Consider the following 14,150-nt stretch of genomic DNA (forward strand, 5'->3'; position numbering starts at 1 on the left):
TCTTTCGTCCTTGGCGATGCGAATCAGGCCAGTGGCCGCCACACTGCCTCCTTCCACCACCATAAACTCGCCCGAGGTGCCCATGATGTCGGAGGTGCCCACGAAAACTTTTACTGGGCCTGCAGCACCAAGTTGAACTATGGTCTGGGTCCGCATCAGTTAGATATCTGACGTATTGAAAACGGTAAGCGCATCAGGACACATATACAACGAAAGAATCGTTTCCCCTGGTTCTTGATCCCTGCTGGTAGCGTTGTGTATGTTCCTTTCGTTGTCTGCGTCTTGGTGTGGTTATCGCGTTTAATACGACGAAATATAAATAAGCGGTTTCCTTGTCCACGGTGCCGTAGACCTTCAAGACAAGTCAGGTGCTGTGGTATAGTGGTTATGGTGCTCGGCTGCTGACCCGAAGGTCTCGGGTTCGATTCCAGTCGTGGTGGTCGCATTTCGACGGAGGCGAAATGCTATAGGCGTGTACCGTGCGTTGTCAGTGCACTTTCAAGAACACCAGATGGTCCAAACTCCCGCAGCCCTCCACTACGGCGTGCCTCGTTATCAGAGCCTGGTTTTGACACGCAAAACCACATATATTATAATTAACACACTTGAAGCTACATCGTTCATTGAATGCCGCTCATGCTTACTTCCTTTTTTTTTTTACTTACGGACGTTTTCCTAGTGATCGGAAACTCGATGTTACGGCGAGGACTTCGCCTTTTTCACTCGCTAGGCTATGCATTCTCAAAATAATTGCTGTTGTTTATGAGCCAAACTGACAGTATGGTAATGAGATACGCCGTAGTGAAGTGGTCTCCCGAGATTTCGACCACCGGGGTTCTTTAACGTACACCTAGATCTAAGTTCACGGGTCTCCAGCATTCCACCTCCATCGAAATGCGACCGCCGCGGCTGGGGTCAAACCCGCGCCATGCGGGTCAGCGGTCGAGCACCGTAACCACTGTACAGTATGAATGAAACTTGTTCAGAGCGGCCAGGGGGCTGACCGCTTCAGTCGCCTTTTTTTTGCATAGATAGGCAGAGACTGAAGTCACTGATAGCGAACATAGCCGTACCGCCATGCTAGATCCATATTCTATCATTCAAGCATGAACAGAAGGTTGTAGATCACGCGAAGTAGCAACTGCGGATGGCGCCAGCGGACGGTGCTCGACCGTGCACTCTACAGACAAGCGATTGAAACTGTACCATCGCGGCGGCTAGGCTTTGCGTACTAGCGCTGCTGTTGTAGGCACAGGCGTGTGCATGAGGTGTGGTCGCACCACCTAGTTATCTAAGGGGGCGCGAAGTCTGTCCCATAAGTATACTCTGTGGGACTCTCCGGCCATTGTTCTATGTGCAGGGTTTTGGCTGAGCAGCTTTTCGACGATAATAGCGGCTGAACACACCTAATGTTGAATCCCCCCCCCCTTAAGGCCGTTGTGAGAAGGGCGTTATCGCTTCACCGGCATCCAACGCAAAGCTACTTTTCTCTCGGACTTGACAAACAGGCGTGGGAACGCCGGTGAACCAAGTTACTTCCACCCCTCATGGAAAATCCTGCGCACTAGTATTGAAATTGGGGCTATTTGCACTTGAACTGGTATAGCACATTACGGGGAAGAAAAAAACGGCCGAGCAGAAAGGCGAAAGAGGACAGAGCGCTATAGCGCTCTGTCCTCTTTCGCCTTTCTGCTCGGCCGTTTTTTTCTTCCCCGTAATGTGCTATACAAGTTCAAGTACGACGAACCAACTCGCCCAATCTTCAACACTTGTGGGCTGGTTGCGATGTACCTAAACATGCTACCCTGCGCGCGCCTGTAGGCATAGGGTCCTACGAGTCTACGACAGTAGCTCCAGCCCATGTCCGACCTTTCTACTACAAGAGCCTTCAGACGCGTCACCTACCTCTGTGTCGACTGCTGGTAGCCCGGTGTATACTGATGTCCTCGTAGGTCACGGGCACTTCGTTGATTGGCTTCCCGAGGCGCTTTGCCATTTCCTTCCATGCGAAAACTAAATATCCACTGGCCGCAAACATGGTTCGACCATCCAGTCGGTTGTCGTAGACGTTCTCGACGCCATGGTTGCGTTTCGGGTCCAACTCGACTTCATCCGCGCTGTTGATGGTCCGCATGCCGGACCTTAGGAAGGAAATGTCACATTTCAAATCTAAGTTGGAACGCGAAGTCAGAAAAGAACTCAGATAGCTGAAGGCAAGCCTTGACTTCTGTCATGACGAACTCGAAAAGGTCAAGCGTGATGAAAATCAAGTCGCGAAAGGAAGCAAGGAGCTCTAGGCAATTAACACGCAAGCGATTGCTCAACGCTATCAAAGCAGATATTCTCAACTCGAGAACCGCGTCACTGTGTCTGAGCAGTACTCAAGAAACCGCAATCTCGAGAGAAAAGGTCTACCTTTGACTAAAGGTGAAAGCCTTCCTAAAGCTTAGCACAAAATCTGTGTGGTTTTGAGTGAACCTATCATAGAAACAGACACTGAAGTGTGCCATCTAACAAGGAATGCTGATTGTACCCCAAACATAATCGTGCAGTTCAAGAGCCGCACCAAGCGGGATTCAGTCCTGCAGAAAGCAAAAAAGTCACGCCTGTTAACTCATGAACTGGGTTTTTCCCCCGGTCCACCGCAGTTTGTTAACGAACATCTTTGCCCAATGCTAGAGCATCTTCTTGGCATGGCGCTTGCGCAAAAGAGAGTGAAAAATTGGCGATTTGTATGGTTAAGCAGCGGGAAGATTTTGACCAGGAAAGATGAAACGTCACCGATTGTGCACATTCGCAGTGAGCGTGATCTAGAAAGGATTACCTAGTTCACGTCGACTACACATTTCTTTTGCTTTTTAGCGTTTTTGCAATGGCTGTCCCCAGAATATGTTAACAATGCCTTTCTAAAAACCCTTTCACGTGTTTTCACTTGAATTTGCGTTCCCTCAGAAACAAGGAGGATGGACTGTCAGTTTTCTTAGATGAGTTTGTTTTCAATTTCGACGTCATAATGGTTACGGAGACATGGTGTTCTGCAAATACTGAAATTTTCAACCGTGGTGGTTATCAAAGCTTCTTCCTTAATAGGCAACATAAGCAAAGTCGAGGTTTAGAAGTTCTCGTGAAACGTGAGTTAGAATGTGAAGTCGATACCCAGTTTTCCATTATATCCCAGGACATAGAGTGTTTGACGTTATTAGCCTTCGAATGTTTTTTTCACTGTCCTGTATCGGCCACCGAAGGGACAAATGCAAAATTTCATTGAATACCTTGAAGAGCTTTTAAATCATGTCAATTTGAAAAAGCGAAACTAATTCTGGCGGAGGCCTAAATATTCATATCATAAAATATTGCCACAATAAATCTTGCCACTTTTTCCAGCAGTAGAGTCCCTGGTCACGCCATCATAAGATTCGGCAACACGCGTTACATCCCACACACACTGATCGACCTTTTATTAGAAATATAAATACAGAAAGCTTGACAGCCGGTGTCCTGAATTGCGATATCAGCAACCACTTATCAATTTATTTCTTTATCAGGGGTGAAGACCAACTTACACACGCGTGAATGAATGACGTAAAGACGGTACAAAATATCGTACCTACAACTTTAAGCGCCTTCTACGCATGCCTTGAAAAGGAAACTTCGACAGACGTTTACCATTCTTTATTCTTTAACGGCGGATGCTGCCTACGAGGCTTTCATTTGTGCTTTCAAACCTAGATATTTAGAGCATTTTAAAGAAAAAAATATAGCCAAAATGTAACAAAATCCGGAAACCATAGATCATCCGCGAGTGTCTACGCATAATACAAAAGAAAGCAAGATTGTTCCAAAAATTTCTTAAGACCAGGTCACCATAGGATTTCGATATTTACAAAAAATTAGCGCAATAAGCTTAACGCTTTTCTAAAAAATGAAAAGCGCTGTTTTCTGCACTAATCAATTTAGTAAAGAGAAATGTAAGGACAGTGCGCAGATGTGGAATAAGCTCAACAGTTTGCTAAATCGCACACCAGTCTCGCCAGCAGTCACGAAGCTAAACCATCAAGGACATCATATTGAGGGGTCCGAACTTGCTCAACAATTTATTAAGTTTCTCAGGCGATGTTGTGTCCTGTCCGCGAAGGTCAAGTAGGACAAGTGATGCTATAAACAGGAGCCCTTCGAGCATGTATCTCAAACCAGCCAATGAGGCTATACTTCACTCGTTTAGAAACGGCAAAGCAGGTGATGGCACAGAGATAATTCCGGTTAAACACGCGGTTGAATTAAAGCACCAGTATTGGCTTACAATATCTCCAGGTTGCTTTGCAAAACTGATGCAAGTAGCTAAAGTCAGTATGCTTTTTAAAAGTGATGATAGAAATGACATGGCCAACTATAGGCCAATTTCAATTCTGCCCATTTTTTCTAAGGGCTTGGAGAAGATAATTTATAAACGGCTAATGAAATTCTGCATGAAATTTAACTTGATTACTTTTTCACAGTATGGCTTCCTACCTAAAAGGTCCACAGAAACAGCCCTCCTAAAGCAAAAAAAATTAATTCTTGAGTCCATTGAAAACAAGGAATGGTGCATCCGTGTATTTGTAGACTACTCGAAGGCGTTCGATCGAATCAATCGTGAAATACTTTTGGAAAAACTGGAATTATATGGTATTGAATTATATGGTATATGATCCCAGCTCATGTTTTTATTGAAAAGTATTCCTAGCGTTTTTATAGTATCCACTATTTCAGTGTTACCGTTGTCGAACTTTATCATTGGTTCTAAGATAAGCGAGCTTGGACGCGCATGGAACAGCACAGCTTTTGTTTTTTTTTTTTTAAATTTATTAAGAAATAGTTTTCAGCACTCCATATACGAAGTTTTTCCATTGTTTCAGTTGATCACTAAGGTGAGGTGCTCTATATCGCTGCTTTTAAATAGGAGGCTCGTGTTATCCGCATACAAAATATAACTTCGATCGTTGCTACAATTCAGTATATAGTTATCTCAGTAATATATAGTAAAAACAATAATGGGCCTAATGATACTTCCCTGAGGGACTGCTAGTGGTGATATTCTAGGCATGTAGACACGTGGTTTCCTATAGCCACACGCTGGCATCGATATTGTAGGCAAGTTTTTAGGAGAAGAGCTGCGATTCCACGAATACCTTATAATTCCAGTTTTTCCTCCTTTCGCTATCACGAAAAGTAGTGACGTTTTTAGATAAACGTAAGTAGACGGTGCCACAAGCGGCGTTTATCTGCAAGGTCTTTAAAGCACTTCAGCGTTTTGGGTGTGTTTCGTGTTTCAATGAACATGAGCGCTCGTAGCGGTTGCCGGGCATCCTAAGATCTCGTTGAACGAAATGATGGTGATGTGGATGCTTGCATTTATTGTCTTTGGCGAGTTTTTACAAAGAAATTTGATTAAACTGTATAGAACTCTTCATTTGTTCATTCATTTTTTTTCATTTCTTATTTTGTGCATTTCAAACCGCGCGAAGCGTGGGAAGTGGTTCACTTGTGTTCGTAGCGCTTGCCTCCTCTCACCCTTGCCACTCGCTCAGCGATATCACAAATTGGATCGCGCTCGGTTATCTCGCTAGGTTGACGTACCAAGTATGAATACGGGAAAGATAACACATTTGATGGGGCCAACAATTCTACAAATGTTTTTTTCTTCGTCAGGAACGCAGCATTGTCTTGACGAAGAAAAGATCACTTGTCGAATTGCCAAATCATTGCCTCCAGAGGCATTCCATTTTCAACGATTTCTCATCACCTCACGCCTCCATCTTCCCCTGGACTTCTGTCTTGTTTGGTACAAAGATCTGTGAGAAAGCTATGCTCGTCGTCATAACAGAGGTGATTGAGTCAAGTACGACGTGGCCTGTTCGTGATTGTTAATTTTCGCATTGGTTCGGATATTCTGGGTTCAATGCTTGCTCATATGTGCATATTTCAGTTATGAATTAAAGCTGCTTTTGCAGTTCGGGATCGCCACTTGAGGGGTCTAAGTGTAAAGAAGTGCGAGGTATAGCACTCCTTTACACTGGTGAAAATCGTGCTATTCCGAAGAAATGATTAGGGTGTCTACCGAGTTGACATTTCTAAATTCCCCGAGTTTTCCAGGTTTTCCCTGAGTGTCTTTGCTAAAATTCCCTGAGTGAAACAGAACTTTGTTTTATATCAAGATGGGTAGACACCATGTCGCTCGGAGGATTTCATGCAAGACGGTCGCGTCACCCGCGATGCCCTGTTCGCCCGTTCAGTACGTGCTCGTGCCTCTCGCCGTCGACGCCCCGTGACGGTGGTTGCCTCGTCCGCCATGCCGTACGCCTCTCACCGACCGGGGCTTCGGCCCTCTTTTGACCGGCTCCCCCATCTTTCCCGTCTTCTCTCTTCGTCGCGCCTGTCGACCTCCTATCACTTCCTTTCCTATTTCTTTCTACTTTTCCTTTATCTACCTACACCCACCCCTATAAGGCACTGTGCCGTGCTCCCTATTGGGCTGCAGAAATTAGGTGCCTTTTTCCTTTCTATCGAACCACGAACAACAACTCTTTACCCATTTTGGGCAGTGGTAGGCAAAGCAACCTGACAAATATGGGGCAAACTCAACAGGCAGTCTGACAAAGGAGGTGGACGACAGGCACTGAAGGGAGGGAGCGGGGTCTGACTTTGGGGGGGGGGGGGGGGCGATCGCCGCTACCCCCCCCCCTCTGGATCCACCACTGCTATGGCTTCAACGGAAGTTTTGCAATCACAACACCTACAAAGTTATGAGCCGTCTGCTGATCCCCTCTAAAGATACCGCGGAACACGCGACCACACTCGCTGGTACAAAGTACGCACTTCCTGTCGGACTCACGCTCCTATCTCCGTGTGCGTATCGCGCGAAGCGAAGAGGACGGTCGGCTCGTTTCATCTCTGCCCATTCGTTGGCAGCGCTCGCGAACTTTCACTCGCACGTAGAGTATACGATGCGCAGGGTGGTGTAATCACAATTTGGACTTGATAAAGAAGATCATTGCGAAAGCAAAAAATTTGCCTGGAGTGTCTATATAATTGCTATCGCAAAAAAAGTAAATAAATAAAAAGCAAGATAGCTGCGGGCTAAGATCGCATGAAAGCACGGCAACAACCTGAATTACGGCACATCCGATTGTGGTGGCCACGTTTCTGTTTTCCGACATCGCGCGCCGACTCGGAGCAAATGCGACCCGTGCCAGTGTCGCGAATTTTGGTCGCCGCTACGCCTTGGCTCTGAAAAGTTTTGTAATTCGGCTTTGTAGCAAAATATCCGCATAAGCAGTGGCGTGGCTGATAATTGCGAGCTGAAGCCCCCAAAAATATCGGTCGAGTGCCTAAGACGTGTTTCAGCAGTGCCCTCGGCGGGGGAAAAAAGAGAAAAGAGAAAAAAAAAGAGAAAAGTAAAAAAGACGACTACGAGCACTCTAAGGCAAAATTGCTAGAAAGAGGAGTAACAGAGCCCAATAGGCGCGCGCGATGAACGGAGAGACGATTGGGGAAACACCGCAGAGGCATGCGTGCAGTGTGAAAACCAGTTAGTTTGGAAGGGAATCAACCGCGCGGGAGATGCAGGCCGTGTGAAGAGATACGTTCCGTGTGCAGACCGTTGTCAGGACAACTAACCGCCCTCCTCACTCTTGGGTCAGTCTTCCCAATTGTTTTCGTGGTGGCGTCTTGGCGGTTGTGTCGCGCTCGGAGAGTTCGACTATCTAGGAACTACGCCGCGGTGCCTTCGATATAAACGAATGCTTGAAATGAGCATGTGGTGCTGCTTTTACTCTTCGCTGCACCCATGAAGTCTGGAGCTGGTCTCGACATGTCGCGACACCGCGCTGTATATCTCCGGCGTAGTCACGGCACTGCGTCGCCACCGGCTGGGAATGGTGGCCGAGAACACAGTAGGCCTATCGGATCCATGATTTTAATCCGACCGACTCTGGGCACAAATCGGCGCTGGATTCCTTCACAAGTGTGTGTTAACTCTTTATTCTGCCGTACGTATCGCGTTCGCGAATGTGATCGCGATTGTCGGTAACGGACGCGATCGTTTTGTATATCACGCGCACGAAATGTACCGCGACGGCCGGCTTGGGCGCCAGCTGGCCTATGTGACCGCCTCGATATTGGCCGCCATTTCGTCGGCCGCCCGTACGTGCTCGCTCCGCGAGTATTCGCCGTGGTGATGGGCTGTGACCTCGCGATATTGGGCAGAGGCCTCGCCGCTGTTCTGCAACTCGTCCAAAACGCATTGCGGCCGCCGGTAACGAGCTCGATTGTGTGTCACGCGCTTGAAGTGCGCCGGCATGGGTTGGCGGGTGCTTTAGCTAGTCGACTTTAGCTGCGCTTCGGAACTCTGTGTAAATTGGTCGCCATTACCGTCGGCTTCCTCGACGCTCCCTCGCAAACAGTGGTGGAGGTGGCCCCCCTTTCGCTCGCTGTACAGCTCAAGATTCACTGGTAGCGGCGGCTAACGGGCTTGCTCGAGGTGCACGACGCCGGTCGCAGAAAACTCCGACTCGTTGGCGGCACGGTGGATGGCGGCGCCTCGGCGTGATGGATTCGGCTGCCGCACTTTAACTGTTGCGCTATGTGGCTCTTAAAGCGGCTTTGATGATGGACGACATCATGGTGAAATTATTTCATGCCATAATTTAGACGCGTATTTTTATTTCACGTTGCAGGTATTTGCCAGGTGCGTGTGTCTTCACCCTCTATGTCAGGTGTGACTATTTGCAATATTTTTGTGCTTTGCAGGATAGAGCGTAGTCCACAACGTGCAGAACGCTGTATGCGCTGGTGCGTGCAGTATCGGTCATCTATCGCTTGCGTTGGAGCAGCCTCACAAGAGGGACTGTACGAGTTATGACAACGCGGCTGGACCTATACTGGACATTTTACAGTAAATTAAATGAAAGAAAGCAGAAACTCCATATGTATAGAGAAAACTAAAACGTTTCATTGCCTCCCTTGTTTTTCGTTGTGGCATTGACTGCGAATGCAGTGATACACGCAAGACTCGTGCTCTTTTCCGCGAAATTTTTACTCACCGCGGAAAACACGAAAAAAAGTATTAAGCCTTGCCGATAGTAACTACAGAAAACAGTCCCCGATATTAACGGATAATTTGAAGTGGGAGTAAAGAGTTCATCCGAATGGAGTATTTGAGTGAACCGACCGCTCGTCCAATAGGTGCAACTGCGGGTACTAACGGCTGCCCGGTATGGCGTTAACGTTAGTCCACTGTCGTGATCTGTGGGGAGAAACAGTTAGCTGCTTGGGGACTAAGGTTAGACCCGGTGCCGTTAGTCCTTAAGGGATTAATGGTTGTGGACATTTATCGGCGCACTGACTCATGAGTCGACTCACTCAGACTCACTCAGACTCATATCGAGACCTGAGTCGGAGTGCGTCCGGGTAAGTAAAGTTATTGTGGGTCCGAGCGAGTTGAGAAAAATTATAGCGAATCTGAGTACGAGCGAGTCCGGCGAGTACGAGTCCGAGTGAGTTCTAAAAGAAATATATTGAATGAGTGAGTCTGAGTGAGTTCCAAAAGAATAAGCAATTGTTGCGGCGCGCGCCACCACCCTCCGAAGACTCAAATGCACGTCGCAACACTGCCAGTGGAGTCAACAACTAATAAAGCGAGTTTCCGTCCACAGGAATACTGAAGGGATTTGGCTCGTTATTGCCTTCCATGCTCGTGCTGAACAGGATACACATTCTTAGGGAAAAGAGGGAGATCAAAGCTTTGATGAATATAGTGGGAAATATCAAATTTTTCCGTGGCCATCGGTGCTCGGGTAATAATTAGGGAGTTAAGCCTACCAGTGAGAGTGTTCGATAGGCGGTGGTACTGAGCCGTCAGGTGGGCTTCCGTGAGCTCGCTGAAGTCGTTCAAGGTGGCACTGTAGTCACGTCTCTCACAAGAGGCTGTACTTGGTACCCCAAGGGCAAACTTGTATAGCTTCCATGTCAGTGAAGTAACCTTACCTTCCTCAGGTCTAGTTAGGCGCTGATAAGGAAGGAAAAATGTGATTATACTGATGGAAAATCCTGTTCCAGTCTAGAACTAATTTTTCCACGTGTGGCGTCGCATACGTTTTCACCCAGCGCCGCTTGCGTTTACCCAACTCTAAAACTGGGCTGTTCTTCCGAACTCGAGAGCACCTACCTAAGGCCGCTCGGAAACCTAGTGCCTTCGGCCCTCCATTCTAAAACTCTGTACTAAACCGATGCTCCAGCGATACTCGCTGTTTCAAGACTTTTGTCATCACTGGTTCTTCTTTTGTCATTTGCTTGTGTACAACTTGGTTAGTTTTTCTTCTTGCTATTCTCTAAGTGCATTATATGCATTATATCTGTGCATAAAATTTCAAGTTCCCTCCTCCAGCGCCCATTGGACGATATACAAACAAATAAATCGAAAACGCATAAAGATATCTTGTTGTGTACGTTATATCCTCATTTGTGAACATGCATCATCTAGTCCGGTGTAGCACAACCACTTCGAACCCAGCACAACTTACCTCTTTCTGTCAATTTGATGGCGTACCAGACTATCTCGTCATCGTTCTTGCGGTAACTCTCCTTCGGAAAGCTCTCGAACTCGTACAGCTGTTTTGTCATGTCATGCAAGAGAAAGGCTGTGTCAGTGGCCCTTACAAGTTTGTTGTATTTAGGATAGCTTATTTTGCGAGCTTCTATTCCGCAAGGCAGCCTCGCTTAACGCAATACCACGGTAATTTTTGCTCCAGACAGATGTACGAGCACAATCGAAGTCCTCTAATGCAGTTGCATCAAAGTATTACTAAAGTAAGACAATATTAAGCTAATAACTTAAGCGAATAACTTAACATTAAGTTAAGCCAATATTTTATACTAGTAAGTAAAATGACACGTATGAGATATAGAGAACTTCCTATCAATGAACCTATATTAAGCAACACAAGTAATCACGAAGGCAATTTCCAACAGCAGGAGAGACGTTTACCTTTAAAGTGCAAGCTTTACTCATGAAATCGCGCTGTAGGACTCGTGGTCTTGATATGATCAAATAAATGTGATCAATTAAAACACAATAGGGATGTCAGAATTGTTGGAGGCACTCCGTTGGTTGACAGCACTTGAAATACAGGTCAATGTCATAGCCAACAGGTACTGAGATTCTGCAGCTACACTGCTCCTCCACAAGCAAAGCCAGAAATCGTGATCGAGCAATGGCTCCGACGAGCCATTGGTTGCACGTTCAAAACTATTTATAGGACTAGAATGGCAACATATAAAAATCAAGTCGACGTGGATTATTTCAGAAATTTGCAGTTTTAAAGCAACACTGTACTCTTATTGATGGCGACACTTTGCAAAAGGTATTTAAAATCTAATCAGAGAGAGCGTTAAAGTAATCTTTTGTAGAAAGTGCGAGTAATATTGTTGAAATACAATAATTTCACATAAAAGTGGCTTTGTTTGAAGCGCAAATAAAAGACAGGACAAAGTAGGCACACATGGACACACACGGCGCTAACTTCCAACAATAGTTCCTTTTTGGAAAACAGCCTACACTTACGCACTCGCCTCGCGAGTCACAGCCACGCGATCATGGTGAACAAAGCGAAAAGATGCAGTGATGTTTCAAGAAATGTGCATACATTGTTATTCTTTGTCCGATAGTGCCAATGACCGCTTGCTGATACGCACGTCTATTAAAATCCTTGTTAGTTAACATTTACGACTACCTACTATTTTGGTGGACTGAAAGAGAGGGTAACGTTGATGCCGATTACAATGGAGTGCGACGAAGTCATTATTTGTGCTTTGGCCAACTTTATTTTTGTGGTCAAGCAATCTATTATTGACGCAGCTTCCCGATTGCCCCACGTAACAGGTCCTGCACGTTAAGGGGGTGCTGTGCATGAGTGGGCAGCCCGGATCGCTTCCCTTCTCTGGTACTGTTTTTTAACATGGGCTGATTAGTTTTTTAGGTGCTAAAAAAACACGTGTTTGTTACGTCGGCGTGCTATTTTCTTTAGGTTGCCCGACAACCGGTATATGTACGAAATAACTGCCGACCTTTCTCATTCCTCCGTCTATGGGCCACATCTGTGTGTGCCTACTTTGTACTGTCTTTTATTCGTGCTAAAAGGAAACCTACTAAATATGTGTTACTAGAAAGCCCGCATTTCATCCCTGGTTCACATTAAAAGCAAGCATTCCTTCTCGACTATAATACACTCTTGACGTAACCAATCCAGCAGCATCAATATAACCATTTGCAACACACACATTCCGATGGAGCGGCACCAATAAGCTACTTCATGGCCCATCAGTTTCAAATAACTGAATTTTAAAACTAAGCACTCCATGAAAAGTATCTGCTGAACATGCCTGGTCAATTGTGATGGAGACAATAAGTGAAAAGCCACGCAGCGCGGTAGCGCCAATATGCGCCCACAGCGGGTTTACGAATAATTGTTCACCTACATCTTTCGCGCTGGGACACAGTATTTTCCGAGGGCTAGAAGCCTTGGTGTCATGCACAAACGTTATAGCGTCTCTGGCGCACTGGGCAACCTGCAGAAGGAAAAGAAATGGAGCATGCACTGCAATTAAGCGACAGAGAAGCATAACGTAAAGTAAAAAAGATGACTACGTGCAGTCTAAGGCAAAATTGCTAGAAAGAGGAGTAACAGAGCCCAATAGGCGAGCGCGATGAACGAAGAGACGAGTGGGGAGACACCGCAGAGGGATGCGTGCAGTGTGAAAACCAGTTAGTTTACAAAGGAATTAACCGCGCGGGAGATGCAGGCCGTGTGAAGAGATACGTTCCGTGTGCAGACCGTTGTCAGGACAACTAACTGCCCTCCTCACTCTTGGGTCAGTCTTCCCAATTGTTTTCGCGGTGGCGTGTTGGCGGTTGTGTCGCGCTCGGAGAGTTCGACTATCTAGGAACTACGCCGCGGTGCCTTCGATATAAACGAATGCTTGGATAAGCGTGTGGTGCTGCTTTTACTTTTCGCTGCACCCATGAAGTCTGGAGCTGGTCTCGACAAGTCGCGACACCGTCCGGCGTAGTCAGGGCACTGCGTCGCCACCGGCAGGGAATGGCGGCCGACAACACAGTAGGCCTATGGGATCCATGATTTCAATCCGACCGACTCTGGGCAGAAATGGGCGCTGGATTCCTTCACAAGTGTGTGTTCACTCTTTATTCTGCCGTACGTATCGCGTGCGCGAAAGTGATCGCGATTGTCGGTAACGGACGCGATCGTTTTGTATATCACGCGCACGAAATGTACCGCGAGGACCGGCTTGTGCGCCAGCTGGCCTGTGCTTTGTGACCGCCTCGATATTGGCCGCCATTGCCGTCGGCCGCCCGGACGTGCTCGCTCCCCGAGGATTCGCCGTGGTGATGGGCTGCGAGCTCGCGATATTGGGCAGAGGCCTCGCCGCTGTTCTGCGACTCGTCCAAAACGCATTGCGGTCGCCGGCAACGAGCTAGATTGTATGTCGCGCACTTGAAATGCACCTGCGTGGGTTGGCGGGTGCTTTAGCTAGTCGACTTTAGCTGAGCTTCGGAACTCTTTGGAAAGTGGTCGCCATTACCGTCGGCTTCCTCGACGCTCGCTCGCAAACAGTCGAACAGGTGGCCCCGCTTTCGCTCGCTGGCGGAAGCGGCGGCTGACGGGCGTGCTCGAGCTGCACGACGGCACTCGCAGAAAACTCTCCGATGATGATGATGAAAAACATTTATTATAAAAAGAAAAATAAAGAGAGTTTGGGGGCCAAAGCATGACCCCGCTACATGGTCGACGTCCCTAGTGCGTGCAATATCGGTCATCTATCGCTTGCCTTGGAGCAGCCTCACAAAAAGGACTGTACGAGTTATGACAACGCGGCTGGATCTATACTGGACATTTTACAGTGAATTAAGTGAAGGAAAGCAGAAACTTCACATCTATAGAGAAACATAAAACATTTCCTTGTTTTTTTTGTTTTGTTTTGTTTTTGTGTTGTTGCAAAAAAAATGCCATGTCTACAAGGAAGGGTATGTACACAAGCACAATGTCACACCGTTTGTTCATGGGTGGAAGCACTGAATAACTACTACACATCCCATG

The 14,150-nt window shown here is 46.9% G+C and overlaps 1 protein-coding gene across 6 annotated transcripts in view; it reads right to left on the reverse strand.

The window, feature by feature from the left end:
• The window catches only part of LOC119399902 (uncharacterized), a 114,970-nt gene that overhangs the window by 23,479 nt on the left and 77,341 nt on the right, over positions 1-14,150 (reverse strand). For 2 of the 6 annotated variants that reach the window (XR_007416943.1, XR_007416946.1), the window contains exons 4-6: positions 12,514-12,603; positions 10,560-10,647; positions 1,911-2,141 (exon numbers count right to left, since the gene is read on the reverse strand). The exons of 3 other annotated variants lie outside the window; for them this stretch is intronic. The gene's annotated coding sequence lies outside the window, so the exon portion shown is untranslated. Of the gene's footprint in view, positions 1-1,910; positions 2,142-9,858; positions 9,957-10,559; positions 10,648-12,513; positions 12,604-14,150 lie in introns of those variants that run through there. One more of the 6 variants, XR_005184980.2, reaches the window with a different exon arrangement.

This window comes from Rhipicephalus sanguineus, chromosome 7, assembly GCF_013339695.2.
Source record: "Rhipicephalus sanguineus isolate Rsan-2018 chromosome 7, BIME_Rsan_1.4, whole genome shotgun sequence".
NCBI lineage: Eukaryota > Metazoa > Arthropoda > Arachnida > Ixodida > Ixodidae > Rhipicephalus > Rhipicephalus sanguineus.